Source organism: Rhineura floridana, chromosome 1, assembly GCF_030035675.1.
Source record: "Rhineura floridana isolate rRhiFlo1 chromosome 1, rRhiFlo1.hap2, whole genome shotgun sequence".
Lineage (NCBI taxonomy): Eukaryota > Metazoa > Chordata > Lepidosauria > Squamata > Rhineuridae > Rhineura > Rhineura floridana.
In genome coordinates this window covers 120,805,238-120,818,737 of record NC_084480.1, presented here as the reverse complement: position 1 = coordinate 120,818,737, position 13,500 = coordinate 120,805,238, and the positions used below count along the sequence as shown (strand labels likewise).

General features: G+C 38.4%; 1 protein-coding gene and 1 long non-coding RNA gene across 2 annotated transcripts in view; both read left to right on the top strand.

The window, feature by feature from the left end:
- Nucleotides 1–13,500, top strand: part of SLC24A2 (solute carrier family 24 member 2) — a 121,678-nt gene that overhangs the window by 30,025 nt on the left and 78,153 nt on the right. The gene's annotated exons all lie outside the window — the stretch shown is intronic.
- On the top strand, nucleotides 6,049–6,599 carry LOC133386957 (uncharacterized). The gene is made up of 3 exons (XR_009763323.1): nucleotides 6,049–6,088; nucleotides 6,194–6,294; nucleotides 6,402–6,599. It is a non-coding gene; the product is annotated as an uncharacterized LOC133386957 (long non-coding RNA).

The window sequence follows — 13,500 nt, the reverse complement described above, 5'->3', positions numbered from 1 at the left end:
GCGCAAATGAAGATTGGGTTTTGTAGATAGGAGCTGGCTGAATTTTCAGTGGCTCTTTGAATTCTATGGGACAAGCAACCTGCTGTCTGGGATACAGGTAAGAAGGGGCAAAACCTGACCCCACCCAAACATTGTGATCATAGGGCCTTAAAGGTTTGGCCATCACATAAACAATGTCTCTTCAGTGCACCCCTTTTAATTCCCCCCCCCCCACATAAGCATTTACTGATAAGTGCCCATGTATCAGCCTACAGGTTACACAGAATTCAGAATCATTACTAGGAGTAACTAGATACAACTATACTGCACTAAGATGTTGTCACAGCAATTACACCGTGCTTAAGTAAGGATGGCTGGGCACCCTACATGTGTGAACTGAGTGTCACTGTTGAGAACATGCATGCGCACACGAATACTCCTCAGAGGGGCCGTGGGGATGCATTGAGTGCCAGCGCATCAGCCTCCACGTGCAAAGCAAGGGCGGATGCTCTGCCTCAGCAAGATCCTCCTCTTTAGGGGGAGGGGGGTTGCATTGGCGGCAGTGAAGTGGGCGTCGGAAGGGGATGAACATTGGTGGAGAGGCAACTGCTTGACCAGGCTGAGCCTCCTCGCTGGTAATAGGAGGTATGGGGCAGAGCTGTCACTGTATATAGCGCAAGAGCTTTTGGAGTCCAGTGCATCTGTAGGCCCATCACTGGAATCATCATCCCATTCAAAGTCCTCCTCCTCGTTCACACTGCTTCACCCCCTTTCTGCGGGGTTCATGACAATAAGAGTGAATGGCATTTAAAGCACTGCAAAACCTGAACCACCTTCTGCAGGCAACTAAAGTGTAATGTCTTTGTACCTTTCATGGGGTCCCTGAAATATAAAGCTCCTTGCTTCACATCCATCTAACCAGTTGTACTAATAGATGTTTTGCTAGTACTGTAAGTAAATCTGATCCAGTTTTACATGTTCAATCTGTTTGGGGTTAGTCAGTTTTCCCACATGGCAGCTGAGGCACTCTCATACTTTCTGGCAAACTCCAGACGTGCTTTCAGATGCTACTTTTTGAATAATGGCTCCTTTTTGCCATCCTCCCATACAGGCCAGTATTATACGGAGCTCTTGATATGGTTGATTGGTGTATCATTATTCCACTCCCAGCCACTGAACTTTGTAGCTCCTTCAAAGTGATTGTTGGCCTCTCTGTGGCTTCTCTCACAGGTCTCTTTCTTGTTTGAGCGCTGAGTTTTGAGGTATGGCCTTTTCTTGGCAGTGCCTGGGTGGTAGATGCAGCTTCCACTTCCTGATTATTGATCCAGCTGTGCTTGCTGGGATATCCAAACACTTGGATATTATATTGTACCCTTTTCCTAATAGATGCATTTGTATTACATTATCTCTAACATCTGTAGAATGCTCTTTGGTCTTCATTTTCCTTCAGATCCACAGCCTGACCAACTTAAACAGTGGGGTTTTTATCCTGACAGTGTGACAGCAACTTTAATGGTTCACAGGTGGAGGCCAGTGATAAGGTAACTGTGTCCTGGAGAGGGCAATTTCTTTCATCTGTGTGCACTGGGAACTTCCACAGCACAGGAGTTGAATGCTTATGCAAGTAACATGTTTCAGTTTTTTATGTTTCTTACAAACGTTTCCCAACATAAAACAATGTCACCTTACAATAATTGATTTTGAGTTACAGTGTTTCAAAATAAAATATACAGAATGAAATTACAATGTACCATTTGCAATTCAGTAATATGAGAGCATTGGCAGGGGTCTGATTACTTTTGCAAGGCACTGTACCCATTTAATATATCCATATATGTCTAGCTGTGGCTGCTAGGTGATCATGCAAGTTATGTTCAGTTGCATATGAAACAAATTTCCACTGAATGACACTAAAGGATTCTATCTTGGCTTTTCCATGTAGACAATGAAATTAATGGGTGACTTTCTTCTAACATTGCAATATTCCAGACATTCCTCATCCATCCGGCAATAACCAGGAGGTTCACATTCAAATGATATTTTTGAATTATCAATATATCTACCCAATTCTAAGTTTCAAAGTGTTAGTTTTGACCTTTAAGGCTTTAAAGTGTTTGGGCCATAAATATTTCAAGGATCCTCTGCACTCATGTACCCAAACACTTAGATTATCATCTGATGACCTCAGTGCCCCCCTCCCCAATTTCTGAAGTAGAGTGGCTGGGCATGTAGTGTAGGATTTTCTTGATCACAGTACCACAATGGTAAAATGCCGTTCTGAGTGATGCCTGTTTGGCTCAATCCCTGCTGGCTTGCTGCTGTTCAGTAAAGGCGTGGCTCCTTTGTAGAGAATGGGGGTGGAGGGGGGCCTATTTGATGACACAGTGTTATCTGTGCCTGCTGGCTTATGGAGGCTGTGCCATGTCTTTCATTTTATATTTATAAACCTTTTTAAGCGTATTATTGGATGCCATCAAAAATGCATTGTAAATATTTGAATGAATGAGTGCTCTCATGGTCTTGAGAAACCCCCATAAAACTAAAAATGGTATCCAATGTTGTGCAAGAAAACTTCCCCTTTCTCTGCTCCCCACTGCAGCCCTCATGTGCCTCCAATCTGCTCCAGAGGGTTTTCCAACTCTCTAAAGATGTGGGGGAGCATGCAGGAGTCAGCAGAGGGAAGGAGAGGAAAGGGATGTTCCATTGAGCAAGCAGAAGTCTCTCCTGCTAGTCACAAGCAGGCACAATTGGATATCACCCTACATGTCTTGGATATGCTGCACATATTTGTGCACGCACACACATTCTTTCTCTGTGGAGATTGTCTATTCTATTCCGTGCACTTTATAATCCTCAGATAAGAACAAGATAAGGAACCATATTTCTAAGTGGTGGGGAAGTAAAATATTAGTAGTTTGCCCGAGCATTAGAAAAACAATCTTCCCATGCTGTCTTTACAAGTGTGAGGTTAATGGGACAAAGGAAGGTTGCTTGCTTGCTTGCTTGCTTGCTTGCTTATGGTGAAATCAGAGGGGAAGCAGTGTGTTGTAATTGGTAAAAGAGGCCTGACACTCCAAATACAATTCATGTTTTCCATATATTGTATAATGAGTGATGATGTAAAAAAGGGGCTGTGATAAACACAGTTACAAAGATGTCACTTAATAATGTTAGTTCAAGATGAGAGCATTTCTAAGAAAACATGGTTTAGCTCAGCATAAATGTACAGCTCTTATATGCTGATGGCACTTGAGCACATGCAAGGACAGGTTTTTAGGTTTCCTGGACAGGAGTAGAATACCTCTTTTCTCATTTAGGGATGAAAGTATGGTCTGATATGTTAATTCATTTAAGTACTTGAGTAGAGATTAGATAAAAGCCACCCCTGACTGAATCCATTAATCCCTTGGAAAGAAGGCAAGAATTTTCTGTCCCCAAAGAATATAAATGTCACAGAAACAACAGATGCTTCTGCAGTCTAGACCTAAATCCTGTGCCAGCATTAACTTGATATACTGAAGGAAATACACAAAGGGGTTTTTTTCTTAAAAAAAAGAACACCTCTCCTCTGCCTCTTTTATTTGAACAGCCAAGGTCAACTCAATAGTTTTTATTTTATTTGCAGCTTGGTCCTTTTGTTACCTGCTGTTTGTAGTCCTGCTTGTGTTGCAACAGCAAAGCCAAAACTCTTCAAGGTCCTTGATGTCACCTTTAGCTGGTGCATATTTGGGGTGGGTATTAGTTGGGCAGAAGCATCCCTCTATTACATATGAGATTTTCTGAGTGCATGAAGAACCTGAGGGAGGATGTGTGTGCCAGTTCTACCCTGTATCATTGTTCAGGTCACCTTCCAACTTGTGGCAGGTGAATTTTTGAACTGGGGAGCCTTCTGTACTTGGGAAGGGTCCCTGCACATTTTAGAATATTGGGGTTAGGGTTAAAAAGGTTTCTACTGTGAGTTGGAAGGTGACCTAGTGGCTGTATTTAATGTACTGCACACAAAAATGTATTGGGGGAGGGCAGAGAGAGATATTACCCTAAAAGAGGCATTTTTAATTGTAAAAGAAATTTTCATCTAGATAATTGATCCTGAAGGTCTGCATGATAATATCTTTTATTGGTCTGATTATGTTAAAAATGAAAACTAAATAGCCTAAACATTTGAAGTTTAGAATTCTGAAAGAGAAACAACAAAATAAAAATTGAAAAATGTATTTATTCAGGTTCCTTCTCTTTTCTCTTTCTCTTCTCTCTCTCTCTCTTTTTGTTTTGACCAAAGAATGAATGCGTAAAACTAATTTTGAAGCTAGGAAAGTATGCAGAGAACAGTCAGAAAAGAACTATATCACAATGGAGAGATGTATGAATGCTTGGGAAAGATTAGGTGAGGTCTCAATCAGAGATCTGCTGGGTGAAGATAGAAACTGTTGGCCTCTGGTCCCCTCTGAACTTGCTGCATCACAGTGCTAGGCAAAGTTGTGTCACACATGCTGCAGATCAAGAGAAAGACAGGTGTATGAGATTAGTCTGATTTCCTGCCAAATTCTACTTATCATTTCCATTTGTGTGAGGGTTGGGTTGGGATGTGGAGTGCAATGCAGTTGGTTTAGCCAGCCTTAAAGAACATTTGGCAAGAGTGATTTCGACAGTCTAATGACTTTCTTATCAATGTGATTTATGTCTGGTTCCATAACGAATTTCTCTTTTTAAAGCTAACATATTTATCTATAGAGGGGTAATAGTTGTGTGTATCTGTGTGATAGGAATATGGTGTAGTCACTAGGTGAGAAAATGAACTGTGAGTTGGTTCAAATCCTTGGTTCAGATCTCACCACAACCATAAACTGACTGGTTGCCTTTAGGTAAGCTTCTTTTTCTCAGCATCAGACCCATGTGTATAATCATACTAGAGTTTCCTACAAGCAGGGTTGTAGTTGTCCAGGGTCTCAGGGGGTCTTAGACCCCTTACTCTTTGGGGAGCAGGGTCCCAGCAAGGTCCCTATGTCTCCAGAATCCTTTCCTGCTGATTGGAGCCAATCAGAGAGAAAGGAGGCAAGTCAGCCACTGGGAAGAAGTTCCTCTTAAAACTGCCCAAATGCAGTTACTCTGAGTCTTAGTATGACAACCAAGAGGGGAAACTCAGCAAAAGAAGTTCCTTACCTTGCAGAATCTTTGTATATTTGCCCATGTACTTACACAGAAAATAGTAGACCTAGCTAGAAGGCAATCCATGGAGATCTGCATTAATAGTTGGAATGCATTAGTAAGAGGCCGAAAGCTCTTTTTATTGTATAATATTTGAGGGGGGGATGACTGTGCAGAGGAATGACTGCAAGGGGATGTAATTTTTTCCTCCTCTCTTGTATCCAATCCACCAGTAGGCAATTTTCCTTGTGGCCACTGTAGTGTATGTAATAATAACAACAAGAATACACATTTTTCTAATATGCTTAAAAATAGAACATTCTATGTTAAAGAATTCTTTAACTGCAATACTCAAGGAGTCATTTATGGTATCACATGTCCATGTAATCTTTTCTATGTTGGTATGACCACTAGGAAAATCAGGATTAGGATATGTGAACATAAAAGCTGTATCAGAAATATGAGACACAGTGCCCCTTTAGTCAATCATTTTATTGACCAGGGCCATACTGAATCAGAATTAAAATTTTGGATAATAGAAAAAGGTAAAGGAAGAGGCAAAACTCTGAATAATTTTTTGTTAAAGAGGGAGTTATTTTGGATCCACACCTTAAAAACTTTAAGTCTCCATGGTCTTAATGAAGAAATTAGTTGGCTACCCATTTTATAAAAAAATTATATATTTTTTTTATGTTAAAAAGCAATATATTCTTCTGACTTAGTTGCTAAGTAGCAATATATTTGTTGAGTGCAACATATTCAGCACTTTTCTTGTTTCTTTTCAATTAGTTTAGTTTGCAGTATCACTCAGTGTTATATGCCTTTAAGAATACATAACACAGATGTTTTGAAGTTCACTAATTTACAAAAGCCTCACAGCTTTTGTATTAAAAGAGCATTGGCTCAGTTAACTTTTTCATGAAGACTAGTATCAAGCTACAGTGTTTAAAGAAGTGAATGTCATGTGAGTTTTTTGTTAAAAAATATTTTTCTTCTTATGTATTTTTATTGTTTGATAATTCTGTATTCTTGCATCTGTTTATTTTTGATATGTGTATATATTTTGCAGATTTCTTTGGATATCGTTATATTCAATTTTTGTTGAAGTCATATTAGTAATTCCTTTGGTTATCGCATTATATTCAATTTTTGTTGAAAGTCATATCAGTAGTATGTATATTTTATATTATATTTCCATTTTTCATAAAAAACATTTTATATTTTTATATAAAAAAAGACACAAAAATATATTGTATTATGTATTTGTTTAATTTCAGGCCATTGAAAAAGACAACTGTCGAAACGCGTCTGGCTGGACACTTTTTAACAAAATTTCTTTCTCTTTTATCTATAAAAGAAACGGACCATTTGAACAAAATGTGTACACGTCAGATACATTCTTCATGATGTATACTGTTTTAGTTACATACTTTTGAAAATTACAGTATTATGTTTGTCATTGTTTGACTTTTGTATGTTATACCTTTTATATTCCTTTTTGTTGTATTTTTTATTTGTTCTATTAAATTTACACTGAGTATTCTCATAACTATATCAACCTTAATTTTTTAGTCCTACCTCCAGTATCTGTTAAGGTTCCATTAGACTTGTCTTGTCTTATGCAAGGGGATGTAGCATGACTATCATGAAGGGACCCTGCACTTCTTAATTTGCCAATACAGTTCTGCCTATAAGGCTGTAGTATATAGGAATTGATTTGGGGCTAACACTTGTTGATGTGTCATCTGTGCTCTCAGGGTTTTGGATCAGCACCTCAATTTTAGCAGTCAAGAATGTCTGAGTTGGGGAAATGCTGTATAAATAAGTGCTGCTATTTAATATTATCCTGTATTTCTTGGAACATCCTTCATAAAAGTACACCATTTAAAAGAAATACAAATAATCCAAAGCAAACATGTTCTAGAAATTTATTAATAATAATAACAATAATATTATTGAATTGAATAATTGAATTTCTGTCCTGCCCTTCCTCCTGAAAATTTAACAAGAAACAGAAAAACATACTAAAAACAGTTTAAATGTTCCAAAACACAATTACAATTATTTTAGAATCAACTTTCTGATCAATTTACAATCATGGGAAAGAAAAAGAGAGGAGTCAATAGCTATATCAAGTTAAACGTAACTGTTTCAAAGTGAACATGGCTAATGGTGACAAATACACACACAGAGATACGTATAGATAGATATATACGAAGGTGTAGTTAGTGGTAGAAGGATGGAGTAAGAAGTTGTGGATGGTAGAAACAGTGAGGATGGAGATTTGGAATGTAACTCTGCCAGGAACTACAACTGAACTGTGCCTTGGAGGACTGCAATTAAAGAACCACTGCTTCATCTTAAACTGAAATAATTGTGTCACTGTAGAGCAGCCCTTCCCAGCCAGTGTGCCTCCAGATGTTGTTGGACCACAACTCCCATCAGCCTCAGCCAGCATTGCCAATGGTCAGGAAAGATGGGAATTGTGGTCCAACAACATCTGGAGGCACACTGGTTGGGAAAGGCTGCTGTAGAGCAAGGATTAGAATTCCCATTTCATTCATAAGCATATGTGATAGTACAAGGCAAAGAAAGAAAAAGCAGACGACAAACTCTGGTGCTTGTGGCTTAGCACACTTGCACTGAAAGGTGAGGGGAAATGTACCATTTTAACACCCGAATGGTACAGAAACATCATTAAAGGATAGCTCATACATGTCAGAGGTCGTCAGACTTGTTAGGGTGAGGGGGATGGTATCTTTGATGGTGGTTTCCTGACTTCAGAGGTCCCCTCTTTTTTTGAAGTTCATGCAGAATTGGATACATTTAAAAAGTAAGTAAGGTACTGCAATACATTTATCCTTTTCCATTCTGACTTTACGTTATTTGGGATGGTGGAACTGTTAGACTTTTTTAAAGTATGCATATATAGCAAAGAATAAAAAACTTGATTTTGCTGTGTTTTAATTTTATAAAAAAGATTCCTTAAACATATCCCAATGTTATGTGTTTTTAACTAAGTGAACTTCATGTGACATCAAAACTGGCCAAGCAGGGAAACAAAGAAAGTAGCAACTGTATAGAATTGACCTCTACAGAAAGCTGCCATTTTTAGTCCTAGCTGCTCTTTTTAACTTCAGTGATTATTATAGATATTTCCCTGTTCATGTTATGCTTTGCCATGGAAACAGACCTTCTCTGTTTGCTTCTAGCTGCAAAAAAATGACAAAACATGGTTGTTTGATTCAGTGGAAATGCAATTAATGTCTTCACCTTTGGATATAATTAGAATACATTTGCCAGGTCTGGAAGAGGGGGATAAATGTGCTAAAATGGTAGAAGGTTTTATACAATTGACAACAGGGACTATGCATTCACTGAACAAGTTATTGTTACAGCTTTCCAGTCAAACATTTAAAGGAAACTACCTTATACCAAATCAGACCATTGGTTCATCTAGGTGAGTATTGTCTGCACTGATTGGCAGCGGCTCTCCAGAATGTCAGACAGGAGTCTCTCCCAGCCCTACTTGGAGATTCCAGTGATTGAACCTGAGACCTTCCGCATGCAAAGCAGATGCTCTGCTACTGAGCTTTGGCCCCTCCCTACATACAGAGCTATATTACAGATATATGTAATGACTTTTGACTGAGTCAGGCTCATAGTACATGCAACCTTGCATTGACCACTTTACACCTTGTGTGTCAGTGGTCATCCTCTGCCTTGATATCCTTTACTTAGATATATCAGGGCTTACAAACTAGCAGACACAATGGTTGCATTAGGACAATCAAATCTCAATTTAATAAATTGAGAAATGCATGATGAGGCACTTGCACAGAGCCTCTTCACTTCTCCCTTAGCACTAGTGGTGAAACAAGCCAACTTTTAAGTATGGCTTCACATTCCAGCTTGTCTGCAATAATTAACCATTGTTTCCCAGGTGAGACATAACTGGAAGCTATGCTTTACTGTGGCTTCCCAGCTTGTCTGCATGAAGGGAGGAGTGAAGTGATTGTGTGCACATACATGAAGCTTATGCATATCTGGTTTTATTAAGCTGAGATTTAATCATCCAAATGTGGTGCTAACTTAGTTGTATAGGATCAACGTGTAAATCAGGGATGAGGGATCTGTGTATAGGATCTTTGCTGTCCTGCATTGGGTTGGACTGGGGATGGGAAGCATGTGCGGTTCCTTTAAACCAGGCGACCCAGTCCTGGTGTTCCTTCTTGGAAGCAGCTTGACCAATTGAAGCCCAAAGGGAGATCTAAATAATTCCTGAGTGACAAGAAGCCAACCTCAGGGGGAAGGTGGCGGTACAGCTAGGCTCGTGAAAGGCTCCTACACCAGCGGGGGGGGGGAGAAGAGGAAGGGAGAGAAAGAGATCAGAGGCTTCCAACACCTCCGTTGCCCTCCCACCCTTCATAAAGCTTTGATGAAACATTTGAGCTGCTTGCCTCCTCTGAGAGGGAGATTCTCTTCTACAGCTGGAGAAAGCAAGGAGGGGATTTGGACCAAGGAAGTCACAGCGCCACAATCCTGCTGCCTGTGTGCTTACTCAAAAGTAATTCCCCACTGAGTTTGGCTGGGTTTACTCCCGGGTAAGCATACAGGGCAGGACAGCCTAACCGGGGGGGGGGGGCAGGAGGAGAAATGAGAGGACTCTTTTGAAGGTATAATGTGCCATGCCAGCAAACATCTGCAAAGGTCTACAACTATACTTTTTTGCGGTTCTGCAGTCATAACTCCATTACAGCCAAACAAGTCTGCCACAACTGCAAAACCCACAGCAAATTCAAACTTCCACCCAGCCTCAAAAGTTCCTGCATGTTGAAATGCAGATTAGATGTGCTTGGGCGGACATGGCAGGGGGCTAGCACACATCATATTTTGCAGACCAATTGGCTCATAGGGGCGGAGTGACAGGCATAGCTTTGGGAAAACCTGCAGTGAATGTATTTCATGTCTGGGTGCGAGAACAACATATTTGTTAACATTGAAAACAGCGGACAAACAGGCAAGATGGGGACTCTCCAATGACAAAGCGAATATGGGAAATGTGGATTATTGAGGTAAGTTTGGATAGGCCCAGAGTGTATATCAGGGATGAGAGATCTGTGATCCTCCAGATGTTGGAATACAGCTCCCTGACCATTGGTCATGCTTTCTGATGGGAGTTGGAGCCCACAACAAGGTCCCTGTCTCCGGTGTAAATTATTTTGTTGGACTGCACAGAGAAGTAGGAATTTGAATATGGATTATACATGGGAAGACATTTTGTACAGAGTAGAAAAAATGGAATAAATCACACAGACTATAGGAGACTTGATATCAATTCTGTTCTCTAGAGAACATTTTCATTGTACTGTTTGGAATTTTTGTTAATTTCATTTTTTATTTGACCATTTTAAAAAATCTTTACATTGAGCTCAAGTCTTTTTTTCTTTTTTTTAGTGGCTTCAGCTCTTAATTTTTTCATATTTGGAATAGTAGCAGAGATGCCATTCCAGCCTGCATTGAGCAAAGAGGGAAGTGTAATGCTAAATAGGTTCTTTGGACTCGTACCAAAATATAAGATGCTTTATTTGTCTACCTTAATAAGTCTATAATAGCGTTTAAGAATTGTTACTCCCACAAGTCCTTTTGAGCTTATAACGTTTTCACTCTTAGAAACTTTAGGCCTGATGCACCAAACCCTTGTTCAGAGAAGTAATCCTCCTCTATGTTAAGTTATGAGAAACTTTGCCTAGAAGGTTTGCAGAGTTACACCAAATCATGTCCCATCTTGTAAGAACAGTTATGCCAAAATCCTTAATAGCTTTACTTAGAAGTAAGTCTGTAAAAACTATCTAAGGAAACCCATTCAACTATTTGTGTGGCATCTTTCACAATTAAACCAAAAAGCCACCACCTGCCCTCTATCCCTGTGGTTCCCAAACTTTTTTTCCCCATGGACCACTTGAGAATTGCTGAGAGTTTTGGCAGACTACTTAATGATTTTTCTGCCGGTATAGCAATTGTAATGTATTGTGCTAGATGCGGTATGATTTTTAATTGTATTTTCCTGCTCCTTTTATTTTTTATATATTGTATTGTATTCCAGTTTGAATTCCATAGAACTCAGATTGTCATACAATAAAAATACAATGTAAAAAATAAAAGAAGCAATAAAAATACAATTAAATATCGATATAAATATTTAATGCTATAAATGTACCATGTCCTGCCTTCAGCCATATATCCACAGACATGCCACCGCCACCTGAATGAATCTCCTATACCACTGGGGTCCACAGACCACAGTTTGGGAACCCGTCCTCTATATGAAATAGCTATTGTATGCTAATTGGAATTAGGCCAATACCAAGGCAAAGGAAGGAATAGCAGTTTGTTTTAGGGTTTTCCCCCCAAATTGAAATAAATCCTCAGTCTTAGAGGTAATGCTGGCTGAAATAAACTGAGAATGATTAATTTGTTTAAAAATGTAATTTTTTCTAAACTGAAATTGGATAAGAGTAACTGTAGCACTGAGCTTAGTACTAACACTATTTTTATTTAATTAAATTTAATATAGCATTCAAGTTAAAAAATGATAGGTGCCAGGACAGAAACCCACCTGCTCATTGTGTCTCCTGACCTGGAAATCAATTTCCCTGTTGTCAGGCATAATATTTTTTTTTTTCAATAATTTTTATTCAGATTTTCATAAAACATACAAGACAAAATCATAAAACATTCAAAGACAAAAAACAAAATCAAAAATAGTTAAACAAAAAGAAAAAAAGAAAAAAAAAATAAAAAATAAAGAGTAAAATATTGACTTCCCATTTGTCAAAGATCAAATCAGTTATAAGTCTATAATATATAACAATCCTGTCTCTTAAGTCATATTATAAAATCACTTTCCTCCAGTAGTTATCTTACTTAATCATCAAATCTCATAAACATTACTTTATTCTTTCCACAAAAAGTCAAAGAGAGGTTTCAATTCTTTAAGAAATATATCTATCAATTTTTTTTTCCAGATAAGCATATCGATTAATCCATCTCATTACTAATTATGATAATCTTATTGTCATAACCATAGTCAAAATAAACATTTCAATTAATCCATCACATCAGAATCTGTTAAGTTCAGTAATTTCAGTAGCCATTGTTCTATTATCCCTATTAGTTCCATTTTCCATCTTCCATCTTCAGTAGTCTTGTTAAGTCCAGTAATTTCAGTATCCAATCTTCCATTATCAGTATAATATTTTTTATTAGGTTTTTAACTATTTCCTTGAGAATGTCCTTAAAAACTTGACAGTTGACCCCCTCCCCATATTGTTGAGGAAAGCTCAAAAACAACAAGTGAGTAAATCTGTTCCTGAGGAAAAAAATAAAACAAAACCTTTACCAAGGGGAAGGGGGTTGTTTGCAACTGACAGGAGAGGCTCTGCCAGCCACTCCTGAAGTGGAAATAACATTCTTGAGCATGCTCAGCAGTGATTTCTTCCAGGGGACAATGAGAACAGTAGTTTACTCTGCCTCAGGATTCAATTCAGGAGGCAAAGGACACTGCAATTCCTATTTTTGGCAAGCTATCACTGTAGCTCGTACAGTCCTTCTCAAAGATAAGGGCTTTGGGCTGGATTTCATTTTTTTATTATTATTTTTTGCTTTAGGAGTGGGGAACTAATAGCAGCATTGGTGAGTTTGAATCCCATCCTGAGTGGAAACTGAATTCAAGGGTTGTGCATCTCAGGAGAGTTTGAACTGGGAGAGTTCATATTTTGGTCCGTGAGCCTCATTAAGGTGGTCTGCGGCATGTCTACATTAAATATTCATATTGATTTTATTTTTGTTGCTTCTCTTGTTTCTTACATATTGTATTTTATTGTACTATTATTTGAATTCTACAGAATGCAAACTGTAATACAATAAATATAAGATATAAAAGAAGCATAAAAATACAGCACCCAGCACAGCGCATTGCAACTGCTACAACAGGCAGAAAAATCATTAAGTGCTCAGCCAAGACCAACAGCATTTGTCAAATGGTTCATGGAAAAACAAGTTTGGGAACCACTGTTGTACAGTTTTAATCAATTACTTGGCAATATACAACCATATGGTTGCTGCATCTTAAATGCACATTCTACCTATCTATGTGTTCTAAAGAAACTTTTGAACAGTCCTTTGAGGAACACATGCCATGCACCGTCTCTGATTTCCAGTAAATGTTGATAGTTTACTGTGACTTGCTGTTTTACCATTTTTATTCCTTTTTGTACTCTTATTTTCTAACATTATAGGACCCATTGCCATAAACCTCATTTCTTCTGCTTAGCTCTGATTTGTATTTATTCAGTACTGAATTTAGTACAGTGC